Genomic DNA, 12,069 nt, shown 5'->3' with positions numbered 1-12,069 from the left:
TTCAGCCGGTAATTAAATCCCAGAGATGTGTGTTTCAAAAATTTGTTTGGGCTCTTGTAATGGCTGTGCACACAATAAAGTTGTATGTTCGAGTGTAACTGACAGCCCATTATTTTCACCCCTTTCCACAATTTATTCTATCTGTCCTGTCCTGCGGGTTAGGCAGGGCGTCTCAATGACTTGCTACAGTAATCAGTCCAAGAGTTCACTCTGCTTGCCATAACACCTAATTTAGATTGCCGTGTACTTTTAACCTGATGCAGATGATCACTGAACGCTGTTAGATCTGTATGGCAACGATAAGCATTTGATAGGAGAACACTGAAGCGCGCCTGTGCCGAAGAGCTACGTAGGAGAAAATTATGAAGACCGAACGGTGAACGTTTAACCTCAGCGAATGTGGTTCGACGTAGCGTGAAATTGCAGCGCCTGCGGGCCGCATAATGCTTCTGCGGTCATGTCTGTGTGATATTCACAGATCGAAGAGAAGCAGACGTGTAGTAAACACAGCAGACGATCACAAAACATTACGTTAGCAGGAATGTGCGGGCACCGAACCCGCTTGTCGGTGAACGATCCTGTACTTGTAACTCGTCTTTTTAATTTACATGGCCGCATAGATAAATAGTTGTTATTCGATGGACAACAGTTGGCTTCCAGATCCCTGCGTAAATAGTAATAGCTTACTGGATTGTAAAGTGAATAACAGTGTATCTTCAAAAGGTACATACAAGTTGCGCAGGCGACATAGGAGCTCATACGAGGTGCTTTCAAGTTCTAAGGTCTCCGATTTTTTTTCTAATTAACTACTCACCCGAAATCGATGAAACTGGCGTTACTTCTCGACGTAATCGCCCTGCAGACGTACACATTTTTCACAAGGCTGACGCCATGATTCCATGGCAGCGGCGAAGGCTTCTTTAGGAGTCTGTTTTGAGCACTGGAAAATCGCTGAGGCAATAATAGCAGCACGGCTGGTGAATGTGCGGCCACGGAGTGTGTCTTTCATTGTTGGAAAAAGCCAAAAGTCACTAGGAGCCAGGTCAGGTGAGTAGGGAACATGAGGAATCACTTCAAAGTTGTTATCACGAAGAAACTGTTGCGTAACGTTAGCTCGATGTGCGGGTGCGTTGTCTTGGTGAAACAGCACACGCGCAGCCCTTTCCGGACGTTTTTGTTGCAGTGCGGGAAGGAATTTGTTCTTCAAAACATTTTCGTAGGATGCACCTGTTACCGTAGTGCCCTTTGAAACGCAATGGGTAAGGATTATGCCCTCGCTGTCCCAGAACATGGACACCATCATTTTTTCAGCACTGGCGGTTACCCGAAATTTTTTTGGTGGTGGTGAATCTGTGTGCTTCCATTGAGCTGACTGGCGCTTTGTTTCTGGATTGAAAAATGGCATCCACGTCTCATCCATTGTCACAATCGACGAAAAGAAAGTCCCATTCATGCTGTCGTAGCGCGTCAACATTGCTTGGCAACATGCCACACGGGCAGCCACTTTCTCGATCATCTTGTCAGACCGGCTTGTGCGAGCCTGAGGTTGTTTCGGTTTGTTGTCACACGATGTTCTGCGTCCATTAAACTGTCGCACCCCCGAACGCACTTTCGACACATCCATAACTCCATCACCACATGTCTCCTTCAACTGTCGATGAATTTCAATTGGTTTCACACCACGCAACTTTAGAAAACGAATGATTGCACGCTGTTCAAGTAAGGAAAACGTCGCCATTTTAAGTATTTAAAACAGTTCTCATTCTCGCCGCTGGCGGTAAAATTCCATCTGCCGTACGGTGCTGCCATCTCTGAGACGTATTGACAATGAACGCGGCCTCATTTTAAAACAATGCGCATGTTTCTATCCCTTTCCAGTCCGGAGAAAAAATATCGGAGGCCTTAGAACTTGAATGCACCTCGTATTGTCTGTAAGGGAACCATAGATTACTTTAATGTAATGGACAGAATATTAACTATAATATTGTATAAGAATAGACACGTCACAGACGAAGCTGATGAAGAGCAGTAGACAGGAAGATTGTGAGATGCTTAACATCAAAATTGGCAAGGGCGCAGTGGTGGAAGAAGGAAAACAATCCTTGGTTATACGACAGGGCCAGGTGATGCGATGGCAAGCAGACATTCGGGAGAACAGTGGCTGAAGTCACTTAAATTGATGAGGCAAAAGCTGGTATGGTTCCTATTAAAACGAAGCGGCTGGTTTTCTACCGTATCCTTCAACAATTTGAACTTGTGCTCCAATGAACTCGTTAAATGATGATGTTTGGTTGTGGGGCGCTCAACCGCGCGGTCATCAGCGCCTGTACAACGTCCCAATTTGTTCACAGTCCAGTTTCTTCCAAAGTCCAATCCAGCCGCCGTCACGAATGATGAGGCTGATGGTGAAATTATGAGGACGACACAGACACCTAGTCCCCGCGCTGAGGAAATCCCCAATCCGGCCGGGAATCGAAACCGGGACACCGTGATCCAGAGGTGCGGTCACATCGTTAAATGATCCTCTCGTTAACGGGACATTACCTCGGCATATAATCTCTATCTGTTCAACTAACTATACCTGTACTGATACAGCTCTATAGTACATTTATTTGAAGTGGAAGGGGGGGGGACTATTTTGTTAGTTCTACGAGCATTAAGGAAATGGTTAACTACAAGAATAAACAACAATTACGTCTTTTTTGTGTTACCAGAATTATAATTGGTATGAACGTACTAAAAATAAAGCTGACTCTCTGTTTGAACGCATTAATCTGCAAAACCATTAGACGAATTTCCTTGGAGTTTTCACAAGCAAACATGAGGGTAGCTTGTGTCAACGTATAGGCTTTATTTCACCAAAATCGTATCACGGAAACAAACGTAATGTAATCTAAAATTTTATCTAAAACCATAGCGTCTGTCTGAACACGCCAATCTCCAAAACCATCAGACGAATTTTCATGAGGTTCGCACAGGCAGTTTGAGCATAGCTTGGGGCTACATATACAATTTATTTCATCAAAATCGGATGACGGGAAAAAATATCGTAGCTTAAAATTTTTTGAGTCTGCTCAGCTTAGTAGTTTACATGTTTGCCTTAGTGTTGATGTAGTACATCAAAGAACAAATAAATGGCACCGGTAGTTTGCTTAAATCTGTGACAGTGGTATTTCCGGAAGTTTACATCAGTGACACAATTAAGTGCTGCAAACTTATCTTTACGAATACGAACCAAAACGGAATTTACTTCTCTAGGATATACCTATTTACTTATTTCGCTTTGTCTATTAAAAACCTAATGAAGTTACTTTTCTTGGATAGGTTTACTTTATATTTCATTTATTGGCTAGGAAAAACGAATTTACTGACACAGTAATACTATAATGGTTCCGTTTTCACCTACTGACGTACCATATCCTAGAAAGCCACGGTACGCAGAGGCCTTTAACTTCCGCTGCGAAGCACCGGCGGATAGTTAGTCCTCAATATTTGCCTGTCTTATGAGCTTCTTTGCCTCTCTACGTTACTAATACACGCAACATCCTGTGTAAGATTTGTTACATTTTGTATTCCTTGGCTGCCCTGCTTTCTCCTTCTAGTGCTCCTTCCAGCTCCAGGCTGACTATTCCCGGATGCCGTAATATCCCTTTTTCTGGTATATTTTCCAAATGTACACAATTTGGTATTTCCTGACTTCGTACCTCACCCGCCTCTTAATTTTTAACATTCTTCGACAGTAACACGTTTTAAATGCTTATGTTTTCTTCTTCACAAGTTTACCTTTTTATGATAATATTCTTCCGACTGGTCTGATGAAGTCCCGGAATTCAGATTGTACAAGGAACTAAAGCAAGAAATTTATGAGAGGTAAACACGTAAGGAGAAAGCTTTCTCCAATATAAGACCTCACACGACCTGATGTGTACATTGAAATGAAGGAGAAGTGTCTCAGAATGTATATCTGTAGCATAGCACTCTGGGTAAGTAGAAATTCAGTCCGGAAAGCTGTACACGAAGTAAATGGAAGCTTTTAAAATGACGTCACTTACGAATTGGTGCCTGCTCGATGTTCTCAATGCAGATCTGCGTTAGCGTCTTACTATCATTATCGACATTTCCAGAGTAGATAACGTTACAAAAACGCTTACAGAAACACAAGACCAATTTTGGGATCTACAATGCGACTATCAAATTTTTCTCCACCCACAGAATTTTGGGTATTTCTTAATTCGTAATGTATCGGTCCATTAAAAATTTTCTTCACCAAGCTATTCTCGTGATAGTGTATGGCTAGGACATGAGCGGCATGTTGCAGGCATGAGTGGTACTGTCGCTGCTTTAATGCTGGAGAGGGAAACGCAGTATTAAAATACATTCGCAGCGGTAACGAAGCGTCCCACAAACACGACAGGTGCCGTGGCTCTCTTCCCGGAACACTTGCGACCAGGCAGTACCTAGCTGCACGGAATGTGTGCCACTAACGTCTTGCAGACGCCGTGTTTTGCCACACGAAGCTCGCGCATGGCTGGCTAAGTTTAAATTGAACGACGTCTTGTCTGCGCATACCAGATGCAAATCCGGCAAGTTTGCCGCTCGCGTTCCGCCACTTTGCGCGACGTGTTTGAGTTGTGCGCCAGCGGCCACAGTGGCAGCCGCCGCCGCCACCGCCTCCGCCAGCCCCGTCGCTGATGAAGCCGCACGGAGGCGGGAAGCCAGTCCTCGCAATAGACATGTTCGTGACTTCGGTGAGTGCTCTTGGGACTACGTCCTTTACCAGGTATTCGCCTCGTGGAAACGGTTTTCACAGTGGACTATTTCGTATGATGTTGCCTGTTAGAGCAAGGACGGGAAGCGTGTGGGGGGGGGGGGGGGGGGGGGGGGGGGGGGGAAGCTAGAGGGGGAGAGAGGTTGGGATGAGGGTGGAGTAACAGATGTTAATTTCACGGTAGATTGAGTGACGAAATACTCTTGAGATTTCGTTCTAGGTACACTTTTGACTAATAAATATCCATTACGTGTCCTGGGTTTCGTAAAGTGATACTGAACTCTTTCGTTGGTCTCTTTGGTGAGGCAGAATTCAAGTTGGTTATGCGAAGATTATTATTATTATTACTACTATTATCATTATTTATCAAGAGCGGGCAACGGCCTTCCCCTGCATCTCAGTGGATGCTCCATTGTACAGAGAAACAATATGAACATCAATTTTCCGGAACTTAATTCTATAATAAAGGAACTGTCAATGTGATTATACCACGGTTCGCAAAGAAAGTATTCCAGTATCTCAAGACATAAAGGCTAACGAGGTCATAATGGATCCGTCACACAAGACAAAGAAGAAAGCTCCTTTAATTTTAGTGAGATTATACATTACTTTGATGGATTTTGGGCACTACGTCAATATTTAATGTTTTTCTTCCTTACTCTCTCGCTTAATTGGGCACCCAATTCATATCTGCCCTGAGTTGCACTATATACATGTAATTTAATTTGTCACTACGTGCATAGCTTTTACTGAAAAATAAACATAAAATAACCTCTTTATTACAAAGAAGTTACGGAGCTCTTGCCTATATTCCTATGCTCTCCCCTTTTTGAAGTTTCTTTTCCTCAGATTAAATGTCTGTTGTCGGTATCGATGGAGTGACAGTTTTCTCTCTTCACATTGTCATTCCAACTGCCCTGACACCTTATTTCCATTAGCGGGATGTGTTAATGAAAAACCTCCCTTTGTTTCTCGCTCAATTCAAGAAATAAATCAAAGCGACCACTGAAGAATTAAATTTTGACGATCATTAAGCAGCTTGATGTATCGAGCTTTGTCAGGAAATTGTCAACATCAGAACTACAATATGGGTGCATGTATTTGGCTAAGCACTTCTTAACAACTTCCTTGGATGATAGCTAAGCCTCCGTCGCATTTACAGCTGTTTTAACTCAAAGCTTTAATCGACCATAATTTTTCGAGTATCACTTCTGACAAGCGGGCTGGAGTGACCGAGCGGTTCTAGGCGCTACAGTCTGGAACCGCGCGACCGCTGCGGTCGCAGGTTCCAATCCTGCCTCGGGCATGGATGTGTGTGATGTCCTTAAGTTAGTTAGGTTTAAGTAGTTCTCAGTTCTAGGGGACTGATGAACACAGCAGTTAAGTCCCGTAGTGCTCAGAGCCATTTGAACCATTTGAACTTATGACAGATGAGGAAAATTCTTCTATAGACTCATAAAACGTTTTTTACATTTGGTAGAACTTTCACAACCACTTTCACTAAGTCCAACCTGCAACAGAACTTTTAATCTATACACAACTTTATTGTGTAAAGTCTTTTTACCAGACCGCAAAGAATTTCTTGCATTTCGATTTATTCGGCCCAATGTTGATCCCTTGTTCTGTTGTCTTCTTCACGTAACATTATGTTTAGCAACGCCACTTTGCTCTCAAGGACATATGTAAGATTTTTAAATCGTCACATAATGCAAACTATGGGGAGAACAGTTTATTTGTATTAGAAATATATCGATGTTCTCGAAACTTCCCTTCATACGTTCAAAATGAACAACTTGTGATTGTTCATGGGTATTATCATCACGTAGTAAAACCTTTTACGAACCACTTTTTAGAAGAACCTATAAACAATCTGCGTTCCGTTTTTGTCCTCAATTTCAAACCCTTCATCAAACCAGCGACAAAGAAATGAAACACTAAATCATTTTCTTCTTTGAAACATTGCAGATATGTTTACTCATCTCCTGTAAACATACATGTTGGTTCTTGATACCAACAAGTTCTTTTCTTTGATTTTTTTAAATCGAGAACTGCAGAGTTTTCCCTCGTTTGGCTCAATTTGCTAACCAAATAGTGTGGCACAGTTTATGTAAACAGCATTGGTTCTAAACTGTCCGTAGCACAATACCAATCATGAGCTTATAGATCTACATCGGAGTGGGCATTTCTGCAGATATCCAACGAAGCGTGATAAACATACTTCTGCTGACTTGGGACCACGAGATCTAGACATTGTCCCGCTACCCAACCAGTGAAATCAACGCTAAGACTTTCAGGACAGCTTTTGGAATCACGTCTAGCAATTGTACTAAATACATGTTCTAAAATACAGAAAAGCGAATACATTGTGTTGTAAAATGAATAAATAGTAACAAAGATCCAAAGAGTTTGTGGTAGAGGTACTGTATATACTAACTAGTGCAACCACTGCTAATGAAATTTATAAATGCTAAATATGTATTATTAATATAATTTAAGGATATTTGTTGGTACTTAGCCCTTTGAACGAGTGTGTTATCATAGAAAGTAAAGTCTTCTTCACCACTGAATGAAGATGCACAGCTGAAACTGTATCACATATCAAACTACTTATCTTTTACTTTCCGAGTCGACACAGACAATCCACTGATATACACTCCTGGAAATTGAAATAAGAATACCGTGAATTCATTGTCCCAGGAAGGGGAAACTTTATTGACACATTCCTGGGGTCAGATACATCACATGATCACACTGGCAGAACCACAGGCACATAGACACAGGCAAAAGAGCATGCACAATGTCGGCACTAGTACAGTGTATATCCACCTTTCGCAGCAATGCAGGCTGCTATTCTCCCATGGAGACGATCGTAGAGATGCTGGATGTAGTCCTGTGGAACGGCTTGCCATGCCATTTCCACCTGGCGCCTCAGTTGGACCAGCGTTCGTGCTGGACGTGCAGACCGCGTGAGACGACGCTTCATCCAGTCCCAAACATGCTCAATGGGGGACAGATCCGGAGATCTTGCTGGCCAGGGTAGTTGACTTACACCTTCTAGAGCACGTTGGGTGGCACGGGATACATGCGGACGTGCATTGTCCTGTTGGAACAGCAAGTTCCCTTGCCGGTCTAGGAATGGTAGAACGATGGGTTCGATGACGGTTTGGATGTACCGTGCACTATTCAGTGTCCCCTCGACGATCACCAGTGGTGCACGGCCAGTGTAGGAGATCGCTCCCCACACCATGATGCCGGGTGTTGGCCCTGTGTGCCTCGGTCGTATGCAGTCCTGATTGTGGCGCTCACCTGCACGGCGCCAAACACGCATACGACCATCATTGGCACCAAGGCAGAAGCGACTCTCATCGCTGAAGACGACACGTCTCCATTTGTCCCTCCATTCACGCCTGTCGCGACACCACTGGAGGCGGGCTGCACGATGTTGGGGCGTGAGCGGAAGACGGCCTAACGGTGTACGGGACCGTAGCCCATCTTCATGGAGACGGTTGCGAATGGTCCTCGCCGATACCCCAGGAGCAACAGTGTCCCTAATTTGCTGGGAAGTGGCGGTGCGGTCCCCTACGGCACTGCGTAGGATCCTACGGTCTTGGCGTGCATTCGTGCGTCGCTGCGGTCCGGTCCCAGGTCGACGGGCACGTGCACCTTCCGCCGACCACTGGCGACAACATCGATGTACTGTGGAGACCTCACTCCTCACGTGTTGAGCAATTCAGCGGTACGTCCACCCGGCCTCCCGCATGCCCACTATACGCCCTCGCTCAATGTCCGTCAACTGCAAATACGGTTCACGTCCACGCTGTCGCGGCATGCTACCAGTGTTAAAGACTGCGATGGAGCTCCGTATGCCACGGCAAACTGGCTGACACTGACGGCGGCGGTGCACAAATGCTGCGCAGCTAGCGCCATTCGACGGCCAACACCGCGGTTCCTGGTGTGTCCGCTGTGCCGTGCGTGTGATCATTGCTTGTACAGCCCTCTCGCAGTGTCCGGAGCAAGTATGGTGGGTCTGACACACCGGTGTCAATGTGTTCTTTTTTCCATTTCCAGGAGTGTACATAACACAAGATACCACTGCTTTACAGGATAGAAGGAAGGAATAAATAAGTATGGAGAAAAAAAATTGGGCCCCTCATAAACTGAAAAACCATCCTGCCATTTACCGAAATTTTTTTCTTTGTGGAGTCCACAGAGAAGATGATTCTATAAGGGCGGGCGAGGATTTGCACTTCGTTCCTCCCGAATTTAGGGTGTGAAACACCCAGTCATGGCGTTTCATGAAAACTTCACGGATCACCCAGCGCTTCACTTCCCGAAGATCATTTGGTCTGAAAGCTTATCTTCATGTTCCTCATACGTTGTTACCTCCTGGAGCACAGTTTAGTTTGCAGTCTGACCCAGGTGGTTTTTCTTGTCATCATCGGTGTTAAATGCCGAATTTGTGCTCTCTGCAACAATAAGCACCCTTTTACCCACTCTGGTGGCTTAAATTTTGTTGAACAGTTGCGTCTCTGACATGAACTCTTCTTCACAGTTATTTCAATGTGAGTTCTTTTTTAAGCTAAGAAATTATTTTAGGGCAATGACCAACCTTACACAACCAACCTATCTAGCAATCTTCCGCTGTTGAATTTAGCAGACAAATATGGAGAAACCAGCCTACTGCACTTTGTACGTCATCTCCCCGATAGGCTACTGTGGGGTAAGTGAAAATGTCATTGCGTATTATCCATAAATATACAATATCAAATTCACAATGGCCAGACAGTGCCTTCAGAATCTCATCAGAGCAAACTTTCACAACAAGAAAGAAAGACAGATATCAACACACTTCTTAAAATTGCGGCACAATAGTTTTCCCCTAACGCTTGACATTCTTTGATTTGCAGTATCCTCGCCACAGGTACGCAGAACATTGACCAGAGAAAGTAGCTACTTTTCTCACTGCTTTATAAAATATGTTGTACGTTAAACACGGTCGCTATTCGCCCACATCGCACAGAAATACACAGTGATTACCAGTCGCAGAGAAATTAAATCGACATCTTCAGATCATTTCAAAGCAAAATATTTTACAGGGGCAAACCGTTTCGTCGACAGTTCACATTAACTGGAAACAACTTATAGAGACGACATTCCATAGTACCGTCTCTCGTCATACAATAAGCGCAAGCAGCGCACAATAGTTACAAACATAATCTGATACAACCAGGTGTCAACAAGGACACAACATGAAAACATGTCATATATGTCTTACGTGTTTTACTTGTAACTGTTTTTCACTGTCCTCTTATTATATGACGAGAGACAGTACTACGGAATGTTGTCTCTGTATGTTATTTCCAGTTAATACGAACAGTCGACGAAAATATTTTCTGTACAGATGATCTCGATATGGCGATTTAATTTCGCTGAAACTAATTATCACTGTGTATTTTTGTGCGGTCTGGACGAATAAACCTCTGTAATAAGAATAAGCAGCCGTGTTTAAATTCTGACATTGCCTCCAATACAGCTGACGATGTCAGGTAATCGTTTTTATTTGTGAAATTATTCAGACGGTATAACATTTTGCATAGGTCTAGGATCGTGACAGCTGACGTATTGACTGTGGAGATTGTAAAGAAAGTGGTTCTCTACATCTGAAAAAAAAACCTTTTAAATAATAAAACATGACCTATACAAGGAATCTGACTACCCCTCTTAGTCACGGACTAAAAAGAATTTGGCATAGTCTTTGTCAGAACGTGCAGAATCTTATGTGGGGCCAATAAGACGTCAATTTTAATCTAAATGTGGTATGCCAATGTTTACATAATAAAAAAATAAAATGGGTAATTAAAAATATGGCTCTGAGCACTATGGGACTTAACTGCTGTGGTCATCAGTCCCCTAGAAGTCGGAACTACTGAAACCTAACTAACCTACGGACATCACACACATCCATGCCCGAGGCAGGATTCCAACCTGCGACCGTAGCACTCGCACGGTTCCGGACTGAGCGTCTAGAACCGCGCGGCCACTCCGGCCGGCCTAGGTAATTCAGTACAAATATTATACAGATGCGATAAATCACTTTAACGGGGGCCAAATGAGCATAAAGTCAATTTAAAGTCAATATAATTGCAGTAAACCCGCAAAAGTTAAAAAAAAAATATTATTGTAGGGGCCTACATAGACATCGCGCATCTGCTAGATGCCCACGATATATTTAATTTTGTTTTGAGGCTCACAGCCAATGGGAAAAAAGGTCCAAAAATACTATTGGTCAGTTTTCAATCAGTAATGGCGGACAGCATCAGCTGGTAATATACGTAATTTTATGGTAGCTAATTTTACTGCACAAAAAATGAAATAAGTACTTCATCCAAAAGAAGTTAGAGACAATCATTAAAATAAAATTATGATGAGCAGCAAAATGTCTGAGAAGGATTTTGAAAGAAAATTATTAATTGAACTTTAATTTGGCGGGTTTTCAACACTGTCAACTAGACGAAATAATGGAAAGAATATTTATTGGAACTAAACAAAATAACAATTTTTTTTAAATAGATAATTTAACTGCGATTGTCTTTCATTTTGAAATGAGAGAGACCGTAATAATTTTCTTTTAATGTCTTAACTGTTGCTTCAGGCAGTGCGATGACGTCAGCGGTAGTCCGCGCGGACGATGTGTGAAGTTAATCCTGGTTCGTGGCGTGAAGATAATGATGGATCCTCCTGTTTCATTAATATTCCAGTTACGGCGGTGTCCACGTCTCCATTGTAGTCGAATCAGCGGGCAGCATTGGCGCGATAATAATAGTTCCAGTGTGTGCGTTGTCAAGCGCGCGCCGTTTTATTATTAAAAGTTTATTAATCACGCGGTGCGGGTAGGTCGTAATTATGCAATGTCTTTAGTATTTACGATATATAGCCGGTTAATTCCAATACTTCGCACAGTTCTGTCACCGTGTTGCCACAGGAAAACAGTAACATGTGTTCATCACTATAACAGTCCGTTAAACATCAGTTCAATTTACGTCGTCGTCTTTAAGACAGTTTGGATGATATAATAAATGTTTCTTGATCAAATCAAAGCACCGTTCTTTTACTTAACATTTTGGTTTGTTCCACTTTCACGCAATTCTAACAGTTAGTGTCTCCACACGATAATGGTTCACGGCTAATTGTCACAAGTTCACACAGCATGTAAAATCGTCACCGCAAATACTCGATATAATTTTCAGGTTTTACTGTTTACTTAATAATGCACGACCTCCTATTAACACAGTGGACGTACT

The sequence above is a fragment of the Schistocerca serialis genome, chromosome 2 (genome assembly GCF_023864345.2).
Source record: "Schistocerca serialis cubense isolate TAMUIC-IGC-003099 chromosome 2, iqSchSeri2.2, whole genome shotgun sequence".
NCBI classification, from domain to species: domain Eukaryota; kingdom Metazoa; phylum Arthropoda; class Insecta; order Orthoptera; family Acrididae; genus Schistocerca; species Schistocerca serialis.
Note: the sequence above shows the minus strand (reverse complement) of the source record.